This window comes from Dermacentor variabilis, chromosome 1 (genome assembly GCF_050947875.1).
Source record: "Dermacentor variabilis isolate Ectoservices chromosome 1, ASM5094787v1, whole genome shotgun sequence".
In the NCBI taxonomy this organism is placed as follows: Eukaryota; Metazoa; Arthropoda; class Arachnida; order Ixodida; family Ixodidae; genus Dermacentor; species Dermacentor variabilis.
In genome coordinates, this window is record NC_134568.1 from 291,702,470 (window position 1) to 291,728,519 (window position 26,050).

Genomic DNA, 26,050 nt, shown 5'->3' on the forward strand with positions numbered 1-26,050 from the left:
TGATAGCAATTAGCATATCTAAACATCGAAATAAGACTTCCACTACGCCAGAATAATAGGCCACGGGGGAGACGAGGAGAACCTGGTAACTGCTTCGTAAAGACAGCACTCACGTAGTCCGAATTATCGACGGTAGTAACAAGCTTACACATGTGTGTACGCGTGGGGGCGGATTTTTTGGGGCAAGGGGTTATGCATTTCTACTGGCATGTCTTACCTCGTTGCAGGTGTAGAGTTATACGTGCAGGCGTGTATACGTGTAGTTATGTAGAGTTATACCATGCAGGCGTTGCATTGACGGAAATACCTGTGTTGCACAGGGGCACGTATACAGGGTGTCCCACATAACTTGAGCCAAGAATTTAAAAATGAAAGGCGCGTCGGAAGCGAACTGAACTGAACGCATACTATTCGCAATAGCGTATAGTAACTCAGACAATTTCTTGCTTTCCCCTTAACTCACTATTTATATAATTAAGTTTAATTACAAAACTTTTTAATTATTGGCTGAGGACCCCAAGTATGATACGCAGATTTGTAGAGCGCCTTCTGAAACCACCGATCGAGTTGTTTCATTTACGAAACGTCCCACGTGGTGCTCTTTTTCCGGGTTGCCAAGAAAGCCCGCGAAATATGAAAAAAGCCACGTGACTGCATCCTGAGTGGCGACGAGGAAGCGGCAGAGTGTTGTTTATCTCATCGACAGCGCTCGGCGAGCAACGTACATTTCCGCCGTCATCCGACGGGGGCCGACATTGGCTTTCTTTTTTCAATCCTTCTCCATGACGTAGGGTAATTCGTTTAACCCTTTTCGTTCCACTTCCTGGGGATGTTTGTGCTGGAGTCCTTTGTGTGCGTGTTTTCTAAGATAATTATTTAGTGCTTGGTATACGAGGGGTACTTCCATATCTCTTCCCTACTCCCGCCCGCAAAGCATTACCCAAATTTTCTTTACGACACTTTACGTTTAAATATTGTCCCACGATAACCTTCATCCATCTTGTATATGCTTAATTTAATGCTCCGTTCCGTTGCTTTCCTGTACACGATGAGCACGCGTGGCCTTCCTGACAAGAATCAGTCAATTAATCAATGTTACGCTCTGCTGATTGGTTTCGCCTGCGTCGCACGTTCGACTTCACGGTCGTTGGAGCCAAGCCCAAACTGCTATAGTGGTCTTCTCGCAGTAACCGAGACAGTTTGCTTACATTTTCGTTGCTATTCATTGATTCTGAATAATGTGCGAGATGTATAAGCCTTTCAGAGATGGGAATATGCATTGGCGATTGAGATTTGAACTGGTTTTTTTGAAGGTGCGTCACACTTCACATTTTGCGCAAACGTCCGAGCTTTATCGAAGCTGCGAGCAGGATGCAAACATACACCGTTCCGGTCTCCTTCGCTAGAAAAGAAAAAAAAAAGTGAAGGAAAAGTTCTTTTTCGTTCCAGCACTGCTGCAAATGGGCTGAGTCTTCTGGCAGCAGCGTTTTTATTTTCTGCGGCTCCCGTTACTCTCGCAATCGCTTTATGAAAGGAAACACTGGAAGTCCTCTCGTGCGCAGCATTTACGTATGCAGGCACTGTCTGTGATATCGGAGCGGCCGTTGTTGACCATTGGATTCCATCACGTCTTGATATGAGAGGCAACGAGGAAGCTGACTGCCTTGTTCTCTGACTCCTTTTGATATCGACCTGCAGGCTTGTACATGCTCTGAAAAAAAAAAAAAGCAACGCATTAGAATTACTTCATTCGAAATGTAATTGGCGAAAGTAACTGAGCAACTGCTAAATGCCATCGATTGTTTTTACGCTACTTTTCAAATCGCAACTCTGATTATTATTGCACATACACAGCAAATAGAACGATTCGAGCATACCTGCCTCTTTTCAGTGCCCTCATTCCAGCGCTTAAGGTGTTGTTTATTTTCGCTAACTGCTTTTCAAATTTTTGGCGGTCACCTTCCCTCGTTCTTTTCCGAAAGCCTGCGAACACCTTGCACACATTGGGTACTTAATACTGTGATGCTCGTTTCTCAAGCGGTACACTTCATTGTTGCTTGCGCTCGGAGAAGGCGCTCCCACTAAGGCCAATAAAAAAAAAGAAAACTCGGGGAATATGGCGCTTCGGTGTTTTCCAGGCACCAACGTCCCGAAGTTGCCATGGCTATAGAACCATCGCTGGTGCAATCCGTCCAGTCAACATCTCGCGGAGCTCACACTGGCGCCCTTCACTGTTATTCGCAGACCAAGAGCGGAGGCAAAGGGCAGTGAGGACCAGAGCAGTATAGCGCAGCGAGAGCGCGACTGCTTCCTCCATGCGGTCCGAAAACATGCGCGAGGACGAAAGTGTAGCACGGGACCACATTGTTTACCTTTCTGCGACGATTATCGTGCGAACTGCCCTGCTCAGCTGCCATTGCCGTCGCACAATGAACCAAAACGATGGAAACACAACAAAAATAAAATAGTAAGACGTGTTTTTGTCATGTGACTTCCTTCGCACTCCGCTTTTCGCACGGGGGCCGCTCGAACTGTTACTGTGGTGCTGTCGGCGTCGCCAAACTGTTCCTGTTCTGTAATTCGATCATAGCGCTCCTCCTCCTGTTCGCCCAATGAAATGCAGCTACTCTCGACAGCCCATTCGAGACGCTTTTGAGTGCTCCTGTTCGCCCTATAGAATGCGTCATTAGCCGCTTAGACTTGTACCGAGTATTTGTAAAGGACGCCAGCAGAACTTCGGGTTCCTCGAAAAGTTGGCCAAATCTGCAGTGTAATTAAAAAAACATGACTGCGTGTCATCCAGCCCAACCCGCCGCGGTGTCTTAGCGGCTGTCGAGTTGCGTTGTTAAGCACGAGGTCGCGGGATCGAGTTCCGGCCAAGGCGGCCGCATTTCAACGGGGGCGAAGATCAAGAACGCCCGTGTCCCGTGCATTGGGAGCACGTTAAAGATTCACCTGGAGGTCAAAATGAATCCGGAGTTCCCCACTACTGATGACTTTTGTTTTCCGTTTGCGTGCCCTTTCATGAAGAACGCCGTGCATGCCTGACGATATTTAAAATAATTCGAGTCGGCACCCGCTCCGCGACGTAGGTATGGGTCTTGTTCTTCCTGCCTCGTTCCTATGAAAAGAGATGGGATGAAATGAAAAGAAGGCGCATGGCTGATTATGCTTCTTCTATCTTTTTTCTCCCCCCCCCCTTTTTTTTCTTTTTGAGGTTTGCTTCAGTCACTAAGCACTTGTTCTCAAGCAGCCGCTGTTGGGTTTTCAGTAGTGGCGCGCCATAGTCCGCGTGCGGGCGGGCAATTGAACCCCGTTACGCAGTGGAGCACACGCTTTTGGAATGCTATGGTCGAGGGATCTATTAATATATGTGGCAGTCGCGGGAAAATAATTAGCCTCCGTTCCAGTAAATCATATTGAAACATGGACGTAATAGCAATACTGATTCAAGGAAACCTCCGTCATCGTTGTCTAGAATTGTGTTGTTAGCATGAGCTAGATGATCGTTCTTTTTTGTGTTTTCCTTCATTTTTTATATAGAAAGCCATCGATTTGACTTCATATGGGGCTGTTATTGGAGCAATCGATTCCGTGCTAGGAAACAGAGTCTCACTCTTGACCATAGCTATCTTTTCTAGCGTCTATTGTCCTCTGATTTACACATTCCATCATAATAGAACGACGTTCGAATGGTCCTTGGTGTCCTAATTATAGCGGCTCTCTCGGCACTGAGCGTGGCTATAGCGAAAATGTCCAGGGTACGCCTTTTCATATTATTCAGGGGTGTAAGTGTTATTGCCCAGTTGCCTTCACCCAGAAACATCACGTACTTGTGACGCCTGCAGCGGAAAGGATGTTCCACATCCGGCGCCAATGTTTGTGAGTGGTGGTGGTAACTTATACTCCGAAAGTTAGTTCAACAGTAACACATACATACCCAAGAAAGTGGATGGGGAAACGGCGCTGTAGCTCAATTGGTTAGAGCATCGCACGATTAATGCGAAGACGTGGGATCGTTCCCCACCTGCGGCAAGTTGTTTTTTCATGCACTTTCATTGCCATTAATTTATCATTTCTTTAGTTCAATTAGTAAGTACAAGTAGTTTCCCCTCTGTTGTCCTTGGTTTCTTTCTTTGTTGGCTTCTCACGATAGGATTAATAAAAATCGGGTTCTTCGGTTAACCCCATTTTTCCTCGTTCAAGGGTGCAAGAGTGTTTCGCTTGGATAATTCAGTATCGCTGATGGAGTGTTTGTTCTGCATTTCTGCCAACTTCTCTATTTCGTACCAGACGCACTTTATCAGCATAGGGCGGAAGAAAGACACTGGCTGAGGAGGCTGACAGCTTCGATTGCACTACTACACCTTTACGAGTCAAGTATTTTCTCTCGGTGTCTTTAGGTTATATAAAAATTAACTATTTTACGTCGCCCACAAGCGCTCACAAAAAGAGTGGTAGATTTTGCAAATGCTCGTTGATGACCTCATACTTATTATGCAAAGCATGCCGGCTCTCACCGCTGCGATCGGTGGCCTCATTTTTGCGGGTAAGCTCGCTCCTATGACGCATCGCGAAGTGGGCTTCGCCACCTGCCACACTGTGGTTGCCGCCTGTTTGTTTTCATATGCCTTATAGTGTACGTCATTAGCGCGCTGAATTTGAATGAGAGGTACGTATTTATTGTTTGCCGAACCACGAGGAGGGTGGGCGAAATCGTGGAGACAAGACCCAGCGTCCACCAATCCCGGATCAGGAAGTTGTCATTCGTGACATTTAGCCCAAACGTGCCGAACAAGAAGTAACTGCAATAATTTTTCAGTGGAGTTGAGAAGAAACTGAGATTCGAAATCGATTTTGTCTGAGCAGTTTTCTGTCACACCATTTCCGTTACCTTTTTTTCTTTAGCTTAAGCTCTTGCAGTGCGCATTCTGGAATATAGGTGTGTTCCAAACTTGTACGTATCTTAAGTACTGTACTCAAGATTTTTGTATTTTAAGTACTTTTGTGAGTACAGTGTTACTGTTTTCTTCATAGATACTTTTGTGTAATGGTATTTAGTACAGTAACATAAATACTTTTCCATAGCATTTCGTGTTCTCACACTAAACAGAATTCACCCGTTGCAGGTGCAGAAATGTACTCGTCAGTAACTTGACTTCTGACTTGTACCGCTGTTTTTCCAACTGTCAACGCGACGGTAATCATGACATAAGATAGTGATTTATGATCACTAGTGACTAAATCTCAGCGTCATTGAATTATCATAATTGAATCGTCGTTTAAATAACTTTTCACTTCATATCCATGACGCTTTGCTGCATAAAAGGAGAGAACCGAACGAAGCGCGTCAGTAGTGATCACTAATTACTCGGTATTTATAATTTGCTAATGATACAAAAAATTCTCATTTTATGACAGTTTCATTGATATCATTGACGTGAGCGAATAAAACCTGCCACTCTCAGAGAAAATATGTAATTCATAATCACTAGTGACTTATAAGCACACCAGTTCCTGATAGCCGTGGTTGAATCACTGGTTTCATGACATTTGATTTGATATTCATGACGTTATGGTGTTTAAAACATCGAGAACACTAAACTGAGTATAGTAATTTGGGATCACTAGTGATTTGACCTGTCAGTTACGTGTATAACGCAGTTAATTATAATTTCATGAGCATTTGAATGGTGTCGATGATTACGTATTCGATTGAACTCTACAGATAGCGGCAGCAGAAAAAACGGTTCGTATATCAAGTGCTACCAATGTCTATGTAGCAGTGGCGTAGCCAGAAATTTCGTTCGGGGGGGGGGGGGGGGGTCTCACTTCGGAGCTCGGCCTGCTCCTTACAGAATTTGTCGAGGGATCAAATACATGAATAACGGCTGCATTGCCATTGCCACAGATGCAAACGAATTATTGGACGCTACACAGTACCAAGAAGTAAAATATGTATTTTTTCGTAAAAGAATATATTCGTATGTCCCAAAAAATTGTGACTAACTGATATCAACGCTTCCACGTTTTTTGTCTATTTAGAAAGTAAGGAAAGTACCACATGAACTTTAGAACCATATGAGTTCGAAACTAGCAAAGCAGTGGGTGCTGCCGATATGATCAATGTAAAGGCCGTGAAATGATTGAGTTGAGGACAAATATTTTAATGAAACTTTGTCTTTCAAGAAGCTTGTTTACGTTTTTGTACATGTGCAACGGCCAGGGAAAAATCTCAATGACGCTGTACTTCGTTTCAATGTATTGCATAGGAGCAGCTGTCACCGGTCGTGTATTGCAATTGCACCGAAATTACAGACGCAACAGAGATCACATATAAAAAAGCAGGAGTTCTACAAAATATACATTACAAATGCGAAGATACAATGGAATACACAATTTCGAAGATAAAGCTTGATAAAGGGCAAAAAAATGTCGCTGGAAACAAAGTTCGCTGCTTGTATCCACAAGACCTCTCAACGAGATATTTAAGTATACGTATAAGTCTCCAATAAATCTACGTACCTAAGCAAAAATCACTGTATACAGGTTGTCTCAGCTAACTTTAGCCAGGGTTTTAAAATATGCCGATGCATTATAAGACGACGCGACCAAATGCATGTTGGTCACTTTTGTATGTAGTGTTTCACGCAATTTTTTGTATTTTGCTTAATTAGATTTTTAGTCAAGAATAATTAACCAACTTGTGTAGTAAAGAAGCTAGGAATAAAATTCCAATTCGAAAGTTGCAGAGCGGTTTGCAAAACCTCCGAATAAACAGTTTGTATTTCTATCCAATAAGTATTAGTGTATTTCAGCTTACTGATGATGCCCGCGAAATACAAAAGACCACGTGACATACCCGCTTGCATGTCGTGAATGCAGTGCTCCCAAACGTTCAACGCACAAACAGCCATGGGCACGCTGCCGCTTAAAAGGCGACAGGGCAGCAACCAGGCACGCACCCAGGATTTTTTTTCGGGGGAGGGGGGGCTCAACCCAAGGTAACTTTTCTGTGCAAATTAGAGGGGGGGGGGTACCTTTACTAGTGTAAATGTGAATAACGCCCACCGTTCGCCATAAAAACGCGTAAATCCGCAGAAGAGAAATGAAGTAAGGTGTACCTCACAGGTATACGCCTGTGAGATAGACCTCTCCTTTGCGTGACAAACCAGGAACCACATCAAATGGACTCGCGCAAGAAGAACAGTGCCAAGAACAAGTAAACATGCGAAAGTGTAAAATAAAGATTTCTAGTAGTTTTTTTTCATTAGCTCTAGAAGAAATACAAGTAAGTATATATATTTTCGGAACAATCACAGTTCTTTTGGGTCCATCGTTTAGTGCTCCACCAGTTAAGTACCAAAACCGAGTCGTATTGTTATTTGGGGAGTTGCATAACGATACGTGGCTGCCAGTCACGTGCAACCGCATAGAACGCAGGATGCTGCTGTTCTAGGCATACTGCGCCAACCGCGGAAGGTTAGAAAAACATCCTTATAAGCATAGCTAAGAAGTGGCTACGTCAGGCGATTAGACTGATAACGATAGAAGCGTCATTCAAAACACACGGAATCATTCTCCACTTCTGGCGGTATTGCGACTCTTGTTTGCAGTTGCCAGTTTTGCATGAAAAGTGCTGTAAAATTACAGAAAAACCAGACGAGGTAACAGATGACAATCATATTCCTCATGGAGCAATAAAACGACGGACACTGACCAAAAGAAGTACTAACAAGGAATAAATCTAAAAGGCGTTTTGGCTTCCCTACGGAAGCCTTGTCCACAATTGGTTGAAGGAAAGTTCACGGAAGCTTATGTATACTTCAGAACGAACAGATTCGAATGCCCTTGCCCAGCAGACGGATGCAACGGGCACCAAGATTGACTGGGATCGCTCGAGAGTTATCGGCCAAGAAAGAAACCTTAAATCGCGGCTGCATCTGGAATCACTTGAGATACAGAAAACACGTCACACGCTCAATCGAAATGAGGGGACCCTCCCCCACTTGGGAACACCGAGTGCTGATCATCATCATCAGCCTGGTTACGCCCACTGCAGAGCAAAGGCCTCTCCCATACTTCTCCAACTACCCCGGTCATGTACTAATTGTGGCCATGTCGTCCCTGCAAACTTCTTAATCTCATCAGCCCACTTAACTGTCTGCCGTCCCCTGCAACGCTTTCCTTCCCTTGGATTCTAGTCTGTACTTAATGACCATCGGTTATCTTCCCTCCTCATTACATGTCCTGCCCATGCCGATTTTTTTCTCTTGATTTCAACTAAGATGTCATTAACTCGAGTTTGTTCCCTCACAAAATCTGCTCTCTTCTTGTCCCTTAACGTTACACCCATCGTTCTTCTTTCCATAGCTCGTTGCGTCGTCCTCAATTTAAGTAGAACCCTTTTCGTAAGCCTCCAAGTTTCTGCCCCGTACGTGAGTACTGGTAAGACACAGCTGTTATAAAATTTTTTCTTGAAGGATAATCGCAACCTGCTGTTCATGATCTGAGAATGCCTGCCAAACGCACCCCAGCCCATTCTTATTCTTCTCATTATTTCAGTCTCATGATCCGGATCCGCAGTCACTACCTTTCCTAAGTAGATGTATTCCTTCACCACTTCCAGTGCCTCACCACCTATCGTAAACTGCTGTTCTCTTCCGAGACTGTTAAACATTACTTCAGATTTCTGCAGATTAATTTTTAGACCTACCCTTCTGCTTTGCCTCTCCAGGTCAGTGAGCATGCATTGCAATTGGTTCCCTGAGTTACTAAGCAAGGCAATATCATCAGCGAATCGCAAGTTACTAAGGTATTCTGCATTAACTTTTATCCCCAATTCTTCCCAATCCAGGTCTCTGAATACCTCCTGTAAACACGCTGTGAATAGCATTGGAGAGATCGTATCTCCCTGCCTGACGCTTTTCTTTATTGGGATTTTGTTGCTTTCTTTATGGAGGACTACGGTGGCTGTGGAGCAGCTATAGATATCTTTCAGTATATTTACATATGGCTCGTCTACACCCTGATTCCGTAATGCCTCCATTACTGCTGAGGTTTCGACTGAATCAAATGCTTTCTCGTAATCAATCAAAGCTATATATAAGGGTTGGTTATATTCCGAGTGCTGATGGCACCCTTCTTTGGCCCGCCGTGGTTGCTGAGTGGCTACGGTGTTGGGCTGCCGGGCACGAGGTCGCGGGATCGAATCCCGGCCAGGGCGGCCGCATTTCGATGGGGGCGAAATGCGAAAACACCCGTGTACTTAGATTTAGGTGCACGTTAAAGAACCCCAGGTGGTCGAAATATCCGGAGTACCCTACTACGGCGTGACTCATAATCAGAAAGGGGTTTTGGCACGTAAAACCCCATGATTATTAACCCTCCCCCCCCCCCCCCCCGTCATACACGCGCTGCTTATACGTCAAGTTCTGAAGTATACATAAGATTCCGTGAACTTTCCTTCTACCCACTCTGAACAAGGCTTTCATAGGGAAACCGAAACGTCTTTTAGATTTATTGCTTTTTAGTACTTCTTTTGGTAGGTGTCCGTCGTTTTATTGTTTCATGCTTCACCCCGACCAGACGGGCTTCCGTCGAACCCTTGACTTCATATTCCTTGTGGGTTTAACGGTTATTGCAGGGTTTGTAAATGGACGCTGTTTCGCATGATTTTATTTTGCATCTTATCTAACCCATATCACGAGTTTATAGTTCCGAGGATATGTCAGCGTCGCGGCGAGCCGTGACTCGAGGAAACAATAAAGCAAAAGGATAAAACACAAATGGCGTTGTCTCCGGCCGCAACTCGCTCCACGAGCATGCAGGGCAGCTGACTACGAACCGAATCCCTTTCCTGGTGCCTGAATCAGTCTAAACAAAGGTTGAACTGACGAAGCAATAGCGACGCGCGTGACCGTTGTAATAGATGGTGACAATTGAACGCATGTCGAGTTAATCGCGCGGGTACCGAATCGATGTGAAAACTTGTCTTCACACCCCAGGAGATGCCGATGAATACCGCCGTCGAAAGGAGTGAAAAAGGCAGCAAAACGTTGACCGCCGAATAGCTGTCAAGTCTCTAGTTTGATCTGGCGGTGCTTTAGCAATGTGTGTGAGGAGTGGTGCCACGAGTAGGGAGGGGGGGGGGTGCCGCTGCCTCAAATCCAGGGCCAACCCGAAGCCGCAAGCTTATATCCCGGGCTTGGCCCGAGCCCGCCGCGAAAGCCCGGCCCGGATTTTCGCGTAGGCCCGAGCCCACGCAGTTCTCTAGTTTATGCACCCTCGTGAAATAATCGACCAGGCCAGAAATCCAACTCGCGAACTCATGCTCAGCAGCTTTGCACCGGGCCTGCTTAAAACATCTATATATTCGAACCTCGTTATAACGAAGCTGAAGATGAAGCAGGAATTATATTATATGCATTACTTCGTTATACCGACTGCTTCCATTTACTACAGTATATGCTAAATGGCATGCGCTACTTTAAACACGCAAAGAAGACTACGTCTCCGCTGCCCGCTGAACCGCTACGCAGCCGCGTATGAGATGAAAATTCAATAAAACAACGGCAAAAGTTTTTCTGACATGTGCTACACGCGACTTTTCTAGCACCTCACGCAGCAGCCGTTACGATAGCGTATTTTTCCTAGGTGACGGTCTTTCCCTTTCGCTTTCACTTGGCTCGCTCATATTGTCGTGAATCTGGTCGAAGTATACGGCTGACAAAGCTTGGCACAGTGCGAGAAACGCGCAAGTATACGGGGACGCGTTCGACCCTTGAAATCGAAACTTTGTGATCTTCCGCTTTTTTCTCTTTACATTAATGATATGCCAGACGTCACTGACTTAAGTCATTACGTTCTCTATGCTGACGATACAACTGTGTCTATAGCTGATAAATGTATCTCTTCTCTAGTAATCAAACTAAATAAACCTTTTGACCACCTAATGAATTGGTGTAATGACAACTCTCTAGTCATTAATCCATCTAAAACGAAATTTTTAGTATTCCATTCGCACCAAAAGTCACAAATTATTCCTCCTTCGTTAACCTTAGGCAATCATTCTATTCCCATTAGCGACTCCGTTTCAATTCTAGGGGTTATCCTAGACAGCCATCTGAAGTTTCACCTGCACATCAATCACGTCAAGCTGAAGTGCGCCTTTGGTATCCGTGCACTTATCAAGGCACGACACTATTTTTCTCCTTCTGCTTTGCTTTCACTCTACTTTGCGTTCATTCATTCACACATTAACTACGGATTAATCGTTTGGGGTAATACATATCTATGTCATTTGTCTTCAGTTCAGCACATACAAAGTCGAGCAATCCGTATCATCACCCACAGTTCACCGCGCTCTAATGCTTTCGGCCTGCTTGAACAGTACAAAATTCTATGTATAAAAAGATTATTCAACTACAATTTAGCAATAATGTTTTATAAATTGCTTGATTCCCAGCCGACCTTTCGATATATTCAAAGCAGTTCCCTTAGAAATACAAACCCTACTAGGTTCGCTTCTAATTATAATTTTCTGTTACCATCAGTTCGTACCAACTATGGTAAAAAAAAACATCTACATTCGCTGCAATTACACTTTGGAATCGTTTGCCTGCTTCGCTTAAAAAACTACCTACTTTACAGCGTTTTAAAGCTTCGCTAAAAGATTTTTTGCTAACCACTGATAATTTTTCCTAATAAATATTTGTATTTTCATAGCTACCTAACTAATAAGTATCACCCATTCTTTTTTTTTTTTTTTGCAGTGTTCACATTGCGCCACATTTTTTATCCCTCTTTGTTCGTTCTTTTTTTTGCTTTTTGCCTTTAACAATTGTATAAATTTTGTCACTCCCGTTGTTATATCTGTTACACTATATCGATTAGAGCATAGATTGTTTGGTTTTTCTTCTTTTTTTCTTTTCATTATCATTTGATTTTCTTGCAACTAATATATTGTGGGAATTTATAAGCTATTCGTTGTCATCTGTACATGATCATCATCATGTGGGGTTCATATGGGGTTCTTCTTCATCATCGCTTGTGGGGCTGGCTCTCGAGTGTGATCCGTGCTGTGGGCGTGGTCGGTTCGCCCAGTCTTTGACGCGGAATAAACGTCGTGATAACTGCTGCGTCACAAGTCGTGGAGGTGCGGGTATCATATTATTATGATATCCACTGTTATGCTGCCAACTATGTCACAATTCTGATGTAGTTACTAACCGAGGGTCCCGTTTTCAGTATCATTACTTTGGGACCCTCGTCTGTATATTACATTTATGTACCTATGTTTTTTCATGTGAATAAACTTCAACTTCAACTTCAACTTTTGGTCCCGCGGCTCTGCTGTGTGAGCGCACCGGATTGGGTTGGCCGGCTAGTGCCGCGATTTCGCGCAATCTCGCAGGTATCCGAGCGTACTCAACTGCTGGTGTACATTTTCTGCAGGAGCGTAATTGTGAACGCGTTGTCTTTTTAAATGTTTAAAATGGTTTGCAGTTAGTTACCGCAATACTAGCTATGCGTTTGGCCGGTCTCCCTCTGAGCCACCAGGTGACTCCACCGTGCAGGCCGCTCAGGCCACTCACGTTCTCGCTAAGGTCCCTTCATCGCAGCGGTAGTATATAGTATGGAGGGGCTTTAGTTTACGCCTCCGCCCATTCGCCAGAAAGCCCAGCTCGCCGGCAGCTACCGGAATACCGCACAGGCTCGGCGCTGCGACAGACCGCTCGCAACGTACGCGCTGCTTGGATAACTTTCGCGAGGCATGGATGGCTAGCGGAGAGGTCGGAGAGGCTTCATACGCTGGCTCCACGACAACCGAAGTAGGCGAACCAACGTCATATCGTGACGCAGAGCCATTAAAGGAAGAGCGTAGCTCCGATCATTCGGCGAACGATTTGAGAAGAAAAAGCATGGCTATAGGGAGTAGGGTAACTTGTAGTCGTCCGTAGCTCTCTTAATATGACCCGCTTCGCTTAAATTGTGGCGCTAGTGTTTTACTGTAGCTGCAACCTACGCGACCAACAGTTTCAACAACGCCTCGTTTATCCCCGCTACGGCGACCGTACTCCGATGGCGGCGCACTGCAAGAACGCCCTTGTATGCCGGGCATTGGGTGCACGTTAAAGAACCCCATGTGATGAAAATTATTCCGGAGCCCCTCACTACGGCGTGGCTCATAACCATATCCTGGTTTCAGCATGTAAAGCGCTGAATTTTAATTGTTTTACGCCGTGTTCTACCCTCTGAGAGCGTTGCTGTGGCGTGCACACACTTTACATTTATTGCGTAATTCCACACATTAAAGAACGGTCTACACCATTTGGGACGCATCGCTGTCCAAACAATAATGACCATCTATCATACATGCAAGCCAAAATATTTTATACGTGGAAAGAATAACAAAGACAAATGTAGTCAGGAGAAAACTACTGCTTTTCGAATGCGAAGCACAATTTTGCACTCATTTGCACCATTAAACCAGTATGTATTATTCTTTTGCTAAATAGCATCGGGCAATTAGGCTACTAAACGCACTCACACAAATGCGTAAGTTAGCTGAAGACTTCTACTGACAAAACGCAGTTAGTCCTGGCCTTTCTTTCTTTTTTTTTTGTCAGATATGAGCCTGACTTGGGGGGGGGGGGGGACATCTTAGCGGAGGCACCTTGTATACGCATATAACAGGTTGCGATTATATCACTGTTATGGGATGATGACGCTCAACACAGCGTTTTCGCAACCTTTGTTTTGCTTCGCACTTGCCTCGTTTCCTCTTAGTTCTAATGAGAATGTTATCTTCGCGTCTACCATATATAGGCACGTGTAGAACAGTACCATACAAATACGAAAGCATAACGCGTAGGCAAAGTTCAGCCGACGTTAAAAATTATATATATATATATATATATATATATATACATATATATATATATATATATATATATATATATATATATATATATATATATATATATATATATATATATGCCGGCCGCCCGGCCCGGCCAGCCAGATATATATATATATATATATATATATATATATATATATATAGAGAGAGAGAGAGAGAGAGAGAGAGAGTCCCAGCTAAGTTGCACCAAGATATTAAAAAAGCCTATGCGTTCTTCAGAACAGAAATCGCATGGATGTTAGCGTTTATCTAAACTTATAGTACCACTTTTTTGCTCTTCTTTTTTGAGTAATTAGCCGAGATAAATTAATAAAATGTTTAAATATAGCTTGAAATGTTCAGACGTCAACAGGAAAGTTGTGGAGCTCCACAAATATCGGCCGACCCAGGTACTTCGAACGAGATAGGCAGCGTGGCCGTTTCTATTAGGGAAAAACGAAAGCCCGCGGAGTTAAAGAATACCACGTCACAGCGCGCTCTCTGCGCCCGAATACGCCACCATTACAGCGCTCTCAACCGTGTTCTGTAAAAAACATCGCTCGCTTCGCGCCTTTCGTGCTGCCCACAACAGAGCTTCGCGTTGTGCTCGATTCCGAAGATAAACGCCAGTTGGTTCGGGCGGCAGTTGAAATACAGCGCGGCTCCCGTTTGTCCGGCGAGAATTGCACTTTCACGCTAGCAGAATGCATGCGGAGGAAAAATGACAAGCTCATGATTTCGAATTTGGGAGCAAGACCCCAACAAGCAAACACGCATTATAACAAGCTTGATTTGATAACATCGTGTGAATTACGCTGGTTGTCACAAAAGGAAGAATTGTAAACTCACACGGAAGGTTTTTTTAGTTTCCTGTCCATTCCTTGACGGCAAAGAATTTGTAATTTCATATTACTGACGTGCCTTTTCCACGTCGTACAATAGTTTCACACAGATGGCTCTTTTCATGGATAACGATTGCAGAGATTTATTCGCTGTGATGTCTGTCTAAAGAATGTGTTCAAACAAGTCGCCCTCTGCCATAATGCAGTATTGGCACCTTTTCAGCACGTCTGATGTAGCTTTTTTGATGACGCAAGGCGGAATCTCGCTGCATGCCTCAGCAATCTCTGCCTTTAGCGCTTCTGGTGTAGTTGTAGGTTTGCGGTACACTCGGTCTTTCACATGTCCCCACAAGAAGAAGTCAAGAGGTGTCAAGTCCGGTGACCTTGCAGGCTATGCCACTGGTCCCTGCCGCCCGACCTACTGGCGTTTGAAGGCTTCGTCAAGCCAGGCTCAGGCAAGGCTCCTGCTGTGAGCTGGTGCACCGTCGTGCTTATGCCAAGTTCCCTTTAAAAAATGCAACAGGAAGATCACTGCGAAAACCTTTGACTGGGCCTTCGAAGATGTCGTTCACGTACCGCTGAGCAGTGAGCATGTGGTCAAAAAATATGGGGTCAATTCTTCCGTCAAAGATATTGCACCGCACACTGAATGACCATTGGTGCTGGTGTCTGGCCTGCGCCACCCAATGAGGCTTCGTGTCGCTCCAGTAATGCGAATTATGGATGCTGACGTGAGAATTTCTGGAGACAGTTTCCTCATCTGTCCAGAGCACTTTGTCAACAAAATTCGGTATTTCGCCACTTTTAACAAGGATCCAATGTGAGAAATCAAGCCGCCATTGAAAATCTATTTCTTGCAGCTTTTGATGCAGTTGGAGGTGATACGGACGCATTTCAGCCTTCCTAAGAACTCTTGACACTGAAAACTTTGAAATGCCGACCTCAACACTCACATAACGCACGCTGAAATGAGGGTTTGCAGTCATGAAAGCTAAAATGTCTCCTTCAGCCTCTTGACTGATGGCCCCCTTTCTGTGCCGCGTCTTCTTGAAGCTCTCCGTTTCTTTCAGCGTCAAGCAACTCCTCATAATTGTGTTCGTGCTAGGTCTTCCCCAACATTGCCAGTTTCGGTATACCTTAACAGCTTTCCTCTTGTCGCCCTGTGCCGCTCCCACCAAGGCTAAGACTATGTTCGCCTTCTGCTCGCTTGAGTGCCGCATGCTTTAGGCACTGCAAACAAATTCTTCGAAACGGTTGCGCGGCACGACAGCAATAGACAGTCGAGCTCACATGCATCTAGCCGCTGGCACAGCTTTGAAGAAAAGCGGCGTTTTAACAAACGATGCTTTCTCTCGCACAGGTTCTACATGTATGATGTATGTTTTGTGTGCATTTTTTCTATTTCGCATCGAATTGAACGTTCGAAAAAAAATTTTTCTCTTCTCGTCATATCGGAATTAACGGCTGATGACGGCGCGTTCTTACGTACATGCCTGAGCAGTTGCTGACGAAGCGCTTTTTTGGAGCGCGGTCGCCAGCCGCTGCCGGTAATGTCAGAGCCCAGCGAAGCTTGAAGCCCGCCTTTTCTCGTAGGTGAAGGGAAGGCGCGGCGCTGTCGATGTTTTTACGAATCACTCATGAGAGCGCTGTAATCGCGGCGCATTCGGTCGCACAGGGCGCGCTGTCACGTGGTATTTTCTAAAACTCCGCGGGCTTTCGTTTCTCCCGAGTAAAAACGGCCGCGCTAAGTCCATCTCGTTGGAAGCACCTGGGTTGGGCAATATTTGTGAAGCTCCGCAACTTTCCCATTGATACCTGAACGTTTCAAGCTATATTTAAGAATGTAATTAATGTATCTCGGCTAATTACTCAACAAAGAAGGACGAGCAAAAAATGATACTGTAAGTTTAGAGAAACGCTAACATCCATGCGATTTCTCTTCTGAAGAAGGCATACATTTTTTCCAAAATTTTGGTCCAAGTTAGCTGGGACACCATACATATATATATATATATATATATATATATATATATATATATATATATATATATATATATATATATATATAATTTTTAAACTTCACTTGTCACGAAATCGGCGTTGTAATTCGAGCGTCAACCCATCCCAACGTTTCAGATAAGCTACTCCCTGATGGCCATGAACGCGGCGACCAAGAGATCTGACCCCCACCACCATCGACCTCGCCGCCATGCCGTCGCTGTACCATGCTGCACCACTTCGCATTCCAAATGGGTAAGTCCAGAATTAACACTAAAACGGCAGGTCGCGGATTTCACAGCAAAAATTTGTGCAAAATGGAGACGAAGACGGAGTTGAAAGCACGTAGACCAGACAAACGCTTACTTCCAAGTACTTCATTTACGTAAGGAAGAAGGTGGCGTTAGAAATTCGAGCTCGTTATCTTCGCGCCAAACGGTTTCACATTCGACAGGGTTAGAAACACGTCTAGCTGTTTCTTACCTTCTTGGTCTTCACTTCGAGCCTAATAATGTTTCTATAATGTTTCTAATAATGTTTGCCATAGATACGAACCAACTATAGCCCATGAAGTAAATGGAAATTTCTGCTGACTGGCGTCGGCCACGGTTTCTGTCAGGTTTCGGGTGACCCAATGCTGCCATTAGTATCAACCAGTGCCGCCAGCGTCCAACGCCATACCAAGACGCCGCTATAAAAAAAAGGGGGGAAAATCTTCGTGGGAAAATCGTACGCTAACTTTATTGCCACTACATATAATCGAGAGATAATCGTTAAGAATAGTGATTTCTGCTTGCATCGCGACGTGTTATATTTTGAGTCTGTCTCAAAAAACGTTCTGCTACAGGACGTGAATGCAAGGCGAAAGACGGCTGGATTATAAACGGCAATTTCGGAGGTATACAGTGTACGCGACGAGCTTCATCGTAAAAATCTGTTTCGTGTCACTTTCGTCGCACATAATAGTGGGACAAAAGTAAAGAGCGCAACGAAAATAACGAGTTCGAATTGATGCAGTACATCTCCAATAATTGAAAGCTGATTGAATGTGCTTAATAATGGCGATCAAGGCTCGATCAGCGTTATACCGCATTTATGAGGCACGCGTCCCGCTAATGAACACAGTGGGTTAGAGGTAATATATGTATCAGATCTGAACACGTTCAGTTTGGATTTCGTGCCTAAATTGGCGCAATATTTTTAAAGCGGAAGTTGCATTGCCCTTGCCAACGTTTTCTTTCGTCATTCGCACCGCCTTCGGCCACACCGTCGCTAGCTGTCTCATCGTGGCGTGGGCGCTTGCCTCAAATTCGCTGCAAAATATAGTGCACAAACTTGAACATGCCGTGTGCCGCCTCATCTGCCAATTCCGGCCAGCCATGGTTCTCGTTTTCTTTTTTTAACATTTCGTAAATCTTTGAACTTTACAGTTCAGTAAATTCCAACTATCGCTCGATGAATGTGCTTTATCAAAAAGCAGTATCGGAAGGGCAACCACTTTACCACTTGGCGTAACGCGCAAAACAAAAAAAAAAAGGGGGGGGGGGACGAAAGAAAGAAAAGCGCGTTTACAGAATAAATAATGCTTGAACACGAAACGTATACAAATACGCCCATCTCTCCTAATTCTCCACAAGAAAAGTAGGAAGATACCTATTAAGAAAGGGGCCAGACAAGGAGAAATTTCTCCAATGCTATTCACTGTGTGCTTGGAAGAAGTATTCAGGCTATTAAATTGGGACGGCTTAGGAGTAAGGATTGACGGCGAATATCTCAGCAACCTTCGGTTTGCAGATGACATTGTCCTATTCAGCAATACTAGGGACTTGTTACAACAAACGATGCAGGACCTTAACAGAGAGAGTGTAAGAGTGGGGTTGAAGATTAATATGCAGAAGACGAAGATAATGATCAATACCTTGGCAAGGGAACAAGAGTTCAGGATCGCCAGTCAGCCTCTAGAACCTGTGAAGGAATACGTTTACCTAGGTCAATTACTCACAGGGGATCCTGATCATGAGAAGGAAATTTACAGAAGAATAAAATTGGTTTGGAGCGCATACGGCAGACATACTCAGATACCTACTGAAAGCTTACCATTATCACTAAAAAGGAAGGTGTACGATCAGTGCATTCTAGCGGTAGTAACATATCGGGCAGAAACTTGGAGACTGACAAAGAAGCTCGAATACAAGTTAAGGACCGCGCAAGGAGCGATGGAACGAAGAATGATAGGCGTAACGTTAAGAGAAAGGAAGAGAGCGGTGTGGATCAGAGAGCACACGGGCATAGCAGATGTTCTAATTGACATTAAGACAAGGAAATGGAGCTGGGCAGGTCATGTAATGCGTAGGTTGGATAACCGGTTGACCATTAGGGTTACAGAATGGGTGCCCAGAAGAAGGAAAACGCAGTCGAGGACGGCAAAAGACTAGATGAGGTGATGAAATTAAGAAATTCGCAGGCGCTATAGATGGAATCGTTTGGCGCGGCACCGGGGCAATTCGAAATCGGAGGAAGAGGCCTTGGTCCTGCAGTGGACTTAAGATAGGTTGATGAAGATGGGTGGGTTGTATTTTATGCAGAGAAGCACTGGCCAGGGCGAAATGTCGCCTTTGGCAACAGTGGTACACTGACTGATGTTGACAACGCGTCGTATCAATGCTTCCAAGCTCTTTCTCGCACTCCCACTTTTTTTTTATACACCGCACGGTGTAAGCCGTATGAAGTTAAGTTTTAGCAAGCCCACTTTAATCATGACTAACCTAAACTACGCTGAACCAAATTGCGGGCCGCCACAGCTCGAGATGGCAGGACCATCGTTGTGTCGGGCACACTGGTTCCCGTTTTGCGCTGTGACTGCGCGGTGACGTCGTGAAGGCGAAACGAGAATTCTGTCTGCACAACGCCGATACTTAATTACGAGCGTGGTTCGAGCCTGGCCATGACGCTACATGTCATGTGCCTTTTGAAAATTGAAAGCGGCTGGAATGTTGAACCAGGAGGCCTATAATCACGAACAGGGGGCAGGTTTGGTATTGCTGATTGGACGTAATTAAACTAACAGCGCTTCAATTGAACTTCGACGCCTGAGAAGAGATATGGGACAAAACACGGCACTGACTGCCAACACGTTTATCCTGTTTGACAAGACACCTTTAAACGGTGCACGAGAAGTTCAAGAAAAAAAAAAAAACAGGACACAAATAAGAAATTTCAGAAGAAAAAAACTAAAAGAAATGTCGTTATTTTATCGTATTCTTATGTTTCACTTTTTACATGATTCGCGGACAACAACAACAACAAAATAAGCGGGTAAGAAATAAAACAAGTTTTTGTTTCTTTTAGTGGTTCTTTTCTTTTGTTTGTTCTGCCATTTTTGTGTTGTCCGTGAGACGTATAGAGCGTCCATTTTGAAAAGAATAAGCCATTTAGAACTTAGTGCTGTGTTTCATCCCTTCTGTCGTGTCGAAGTTCTACTTTGCGCTGTTTAATTTCTTTCCCTAGAGTGGAAATGAAAACTAATTGTGATGTGAACGAAACTTCGAAGGAGTGCCTGGGGCATCGCGCATCATACGTAATAATGCGTGGCTGATGCATAAGAAATAACATACTGCGGAGAAAGCTCATTCACACTGTCAAAACAAGCAGCGCTGAAGATTCACGTTTTTATACTGTGCATCTTTTACTGGAAATGACAGCAAACAAATCGTAAACCAATGGCCTCTAATGCATAGGGCATGGACACCCTAAGGAAGCAGTGTACGATTTACAACGTTTGTGCAGTGTAGATCTTTGGCTCCGTCCACGCGCTTTTCTATTCTTTTCCCCTTGCAACTCTCACTAACGGTGCTGACGCTATAGGGCCAAAAAGAAGCAGTGTGCTCACTATTTTACGAACCAGAACACGGAACAAATCACATAACGCGATAGGTTTCGCGTCGTGCTTTCAGCTCCACCTCCAGGCATTTTAAGTATAGGAAAAAGCCAACAGTAGACCCCTCCGACCCCCCCCCCCCCCTATTGTGACGTTTCTATAGCTTACTTAATTAAATTCAATTATTGATGGGTTTGAGGCAGTACAGCAGATCTGTGAATGGTGTACAAAAGTAATAAAAATGAACCTTTTTTGTAATTGTGAAGCTAGCTTTACTGAGAGAAGTTTGCCAAAATAACGATGGCATTGTGATTTTTTCAATCATCGTGCACGATCAGTTTGCTTGACTTATGACAATAAAGATATAGATATGGCGCTCGAGGTGAAATCATGTGCAAGAGACCAGCCCCAGGATGTGCATATAGTGCGTCGTCCTCTGAATGTGCTATGCAGAGGAGTGCACTTGCAAGTTTGGTAAAGGTCTAATTCGGGCAAGCTGATCCTTCTTTCTTGCCTCCCGAGGCATTCGGGCTCACTCGTGAAATTCGCCCTCCTGCCGGGTATACGCGGTGCTCCGCCACATGGCGCGCCTCTTGCGCAAGAAAGTCTACTTGCGGGATGCAGAATCAAGTCCCGGTTATCTTCCTCCCAGTTCCAGAACACTGAGTGATCGCACCCGATCAAAGAAAAAGAATATCATTTTTCTTTTTTTGTTCCAGTGTTCCCTTTACAGCACGAAACTTACTTATTAGGTTCCCTCTGAAGTTATATTTAGCGATTAATGGGTTGTTTACAGCTTAATGTTTACTACATTACCAAGGAACCTTCGTAACCATCGCAAACCAGCGCTACATTGCACTGTCATTAGGTTTACGAAGGGAAATAGAAGTGCGTGGCTTTCGGGCAGCCGACGCCCTTTGCGCGCAAGAATAAAGAGCAGTAAGCCGTGCTGCCACGAATCAGTATCTGTTCATAGCACAATGGTGTATCGAGTGTCATCTGTTGGGCTCGCCCACGACATACTACAGCGATATGGGTATCACTGATCCCACTTCGACCGCGGGAAAACTAGAAAAACAAACTGATCGAAAAGGAACGTTTGCGCGAAGGGTGTAACAACAGAAGGAAGTGCACAGTATCATGTTCCCCCTATTACATTTAAATTCGGTCACATTGAGCCGTGCTCCCTCAAGGGCTCCTCTCTCGGTGACGGTATCGTGCGAAGCTGCAGCTTCGCACGGTCGCGGGTTCTTTTTCGTTATGGTGCGTACTTGTGAAAGCTTGGGTCACTCATAAGTGTAATGTTTAAGTTTCGTACGGCACGTTTATCGCGTCATTCCTAGGCCATAAAGCAAAGGAGCCATGTTTGTGTGTCGCACACCTATGATTACCGAAAATATCTAAGACTGTGCTGCAGTTCCTACACAGTCCACGGGTGAAATGATAGCGGGTGCACAGCCGTGCGATTGGAAGCACAGCACCGACGCCTGCATACAGAAGTTTTTACACACGCACTGCGCCGCGCAGCCGACCGTGTACTACTGTCGAGTACGCAGTCAAGAACACCAGTTTAGTCAAATATGCGGTTAAACAGTCTAGTAAGCCGCGCTTTAAAATGCGGATGTACACAGCGCTAATAATCCCGAGCCCCGAAGAACCGGAGTTGTTGACGCTGCGGATTTGAGTCTGCCGTGGAATCTTGCATTAGAGAAGCACCTGTCCTGCTACCTTTGACAAAAAAAAGTGTGTTGGAAATATCCTTAAGCTCACACACATGATTTCAAAATTTTGGTGGTTGCGTGGACAGTAGATTCCTCGTTGGATTTGCATAGTTATCATCGCACAGGCGCGGTAGCGCGGAGTCTCAAGTTGGTACCTGGGCGTGACTATATTCCTTTAATACTTTCTATGTGCTAGATGTAACAACGTGTCATTATTTCGTATTATTGGCGGCGCCTCCAGGACCCCAAAGCGGCAACGGGAGCACCAAAGCTAGAACCCAGACTGGTCCTTGGGTTGGAGCTCGCCAACGATGGAGCGTGCCGGGGTAGTATAAGATTGGCTTTTCACTATCGCTGACACCCAATTTTGTATGCCAACACTCCCTGGCACGCTCCGGCCTCGGCGGCCCCAACCCATGGACCGCCCTGCTTCCAGCTTTGATTCCCCCCACTGCTCCATGGGTGCCCCTAAGTACCTGCCCCGCCTATTCTCAAGTGCTATCCTGTGGTCTGTTTACCGGTTACATGTGTCTTCCTGGAGCTGTACTGGTAAAAAATGCCACCTAACGTCGCGAGACGCTAAAGGCACCCCCCAACGAAAGAGGCTTCTGCAGTGCTACCGCGCCCGTGCGAGGAACATCAACGAGGAATCTACCCAAACAGACAATTAAACAAAGCTGCTTGTGCAGCACACCTACTAACGCATGCAGCGACACGGTTTAAACATAACTTTGTGTTGGAGATGTTGGTTTAACTTAATAAGAGAAAGCATGCGCTTATTTGTGTATATGTCTCACATGATTCGCTGTGTGTCCATCGTAGCTGAAGTTGCAGACGCTGTGAACACCGAACTTGCGCACACCTCCGTAACGTCACAAAACGTGTGCGTCGGCTCGTCCTAGCGCTGATTGTTCTGTGGTCATTCCATAGCAGGTAACTCGCTTTGTATCCCGCGACTTTCGGTTTATTTACCGTTCAATTAAAATATTTCAGTGACCGAAACTTCGTACCCCAGTCAGGCCCGATATCCAGCACTGTACATTTTCAGAATCTTCACGTTATGAGGGCGCCACAAAAAAGTAGATTTTTATACATAGTGAAGTAGCGTACGAAAACTCTACGAACCACCCCTGCGGAAATGCAAACCGGAACTACGTTTGTCGTGCCACCGGGTGGATGTCAGTGATACGAGTTATGGTCGCAAGACGTAGCCTTACGTTATGCATGCTGAATGGTTTTACACCTTTGTTTCAAGGCCAATAGGTGACGCGACGAGCGTTGGTAAGAACTTTTGCTTGATTGTTGTGTTTTTAACGAGGTAAGGAAATCAGTTTTTTTTTCTCTTTTCTAAAACCCATATCTCAGTGTGTCATACTTATTTTACAATAAAAAAGTAACCAACAAACCAGTTTGCGCTTTACCTTGATTATACGTTCATATGTGCTGTGGCGCTGCTTGATGTTGCGAACGTCGTCTGCTACACCTTGGCGTCATTTCGACATTACGAAGACATTTTGAGCTTTTACACAGGCTTCTTTCACCTTACATGCCTGCCCCTTACCTTTTTCCTTTTTCTCTCATATAGCTTAAATTAATTTAATTATCTGCTTCTGTGCGGCGGTTTGGTTTCCCTATTAAGGGAAGGATTTCTTCCGGCAGGGTCTCCACCCTTCGTTGCACAACTTTACTATAGCTCTGGCAAAACTGCCACCGCCTTGGCTGTGCACTTTCAGATTCCTTTGCTCAAAGTAGCATTTAGTGAAACCCTTCGCATACGGTGATCCGTCGCATACAGTGATCAATCATGCGTCGTCGAACTGATCCATGTAGCCACCAGTCACTTTTCGGAGACGCGGCAGGTAGAGTGGCACACCCAGCTTACCTGCTTGGTCGAAACGTATTTCACATATAATCCGAACTTATGTAGGTTTCATTTACGCAAGGAGGTCGATAAACAAGAAAAAAAGAAGAATTTGCCTTGATAATGTATATTGATGAAAGGAATATTAGTAGAACTATTTTTCTATAATGCATGTTATATATACTCTAGGTATGACCTCAGTGGCTGAAAACGGTGTCATCATTATCACTGTACACTGCAGTACAATATCTGTATATTTGCAGGACGAACATCGCTGCTCAGCGATCTCCAAGTGTGGTCTTGCGTGATCAGCCGACTCTGGCTGTAAATTCCTTAACCACAGCGCACTACCAAAACTTATCCGTCCTCGACTTGTTTGCAGTCCCGTAGCGCCGTTTCTCTTGCCTGTTGTGTCATTTCCGCGGCGTTCGTTGGCAACGCGACCAATCGAATTTCGCGCTCTTCGCGTGAGGTTTCCCAAGCAACCGTAAGGTTGTGTAAAACTGCCATGGAACAATTTTAGGTTGCTTTTATGTGCACATTAAGAATACAATTTAAATTCATTTTGTGAAAATGTAATTGCGACGCCTATTACCGTTTTAATAAGGATGTCGCTTTTTTGCTATCAAATTTAGACGCAGGACATCAGCAGCTATTAACAATTGTAGTAATAGAGTGTGAAAAAATTCACTTTTTTGTGCCGAAAAACACCGTACAGTTACACAGCAATTTACTAGCAAAGATACATTTGAAATCCTATGAGGTGTTAGTTGATTTGACATAAAAATCTGGCCACTATGTAGTCTTGCTAAAGTTGAGCAACAAACGCAAAAAAGAAAAGTAAAAGATCTCGTATAATTTTAAACTTTCTTATTTTTATTACTGTTATTTTTGTTTTAACAATAAGTGACGTTCTGAGTCTATAAATTAATGTAAGTTTAAAGTCACTAGTTATGTCCTGAAAAATCTGGCCACACTATATGCTTACTCAAAACTTTGGCAACGCTGTGCTTAATTATCCACAAGATTGGTTTTTCACGCGTTACCAGCAGCTTTTGTTTTTAAATTATAATTAACGACTAGTTGCATGAAGGTAGTGCTCAGTAACAAAACTAATTGTCGGGTGTAACCTTACCGCCTTCGCTTGTACGCAGCAAAGTGCAGCAAAATTTAATAAACGGGAGGAACTATTTCTTTCTTTTTCGCTGTAACAAATTATACTTTGTTTTGTTCAAAGTGGTAGCCACAGAAAGAAGGTAGAATAATGCAAAATTAGCACGGAGCACAATTTTTCACAATTCGTATTTACATTGAAGTCACCCTGGAACGCCTCTAGTGGTGCACTTGTACGACATGTCACTTTTTTGGAAACTTCTAAGCAAGGGAAGGCGCTGTTTTTTAGTGTTGCTAGACTTCTTGGTGTTGCGACGCTGTAGTGACCGTACTGTCGCGTTAAATAGTTGTAAAATGTCGGTAAAGTTTATCTACAGTTTATTATCAGACACTTAAGCACAAACGTGGTTCACGGTGATCGAATGCCCATCATGTAGTAAATATAGTACGCCTCGCTAGTACGTTTCGCCACAAGGGTGCGCTACACGTGTTCATGTATTAACGACAGAGAAACACGGATGCGTTCAATTCGGCGCGTAACTGGCGTATACCTCTCGGTGCACTGATGTGTAGTTGAAGACAGCGTAACCCCGAAGGGCACATACTTTTGCGTACCCGTCGCAGTGGTCATTACCGCACGTGTCGTCTGCTCAAGCAGACGACTCATCACTCCCAATAAGTTCATCACAATTTCATGCTTCGAAATTAGTACTTGCAGTTCTCTTGGGCAATTGA

General features: G+C 44.5%; 1 protein-coding gene, 1 long non-coding RNA gene and 1 other non-coding gene across 3 annotated transcripts in view; 2 read left to right on the plus strand and 1 right to left on the minus strand.

Annotated features, from left to right (window-relative positions):
- LOC142567368 (uncharacterized) overlaps positions 1 to 17,003 on the plus strand; it is a 996,706-nt gene extending 979,703 nt beyond the window's left edge. The window contains exon 9 of the transcript XR_012825184.1: positions 16,882 to 17,003. The gene's annotated coding sequence lies outside the window, so the exon portion shown is untranslated. The remainder of the gene's footprint in view (positions 1 to 16,881) is intronic.
- Positions 1,434 to 23,381, minus strand: LOC142567450 (uncharacterized). The gene is made up of 2 exons (XR_012825185.1): positions 23,139 to 23,381; positions 1,434 to 1,711 (listed from the first exon to the last, which is right to left on the minus strand). It is a non-coding gene; the product is annotated as an uncharacterized LOC142567450 (long non-coding RNA).
- Positions 3,963 to 4,035, plus strand: TRNAN-AUU (transfer RNA asparagine (anticodon AUU)). Its single transcript has one exon. It is a non-coding gene; the product is annotated as a tRNA-Asn (tRNA).
- Positions 23,382 to 26,050: the final 2,669 nt, after the last annotated feature.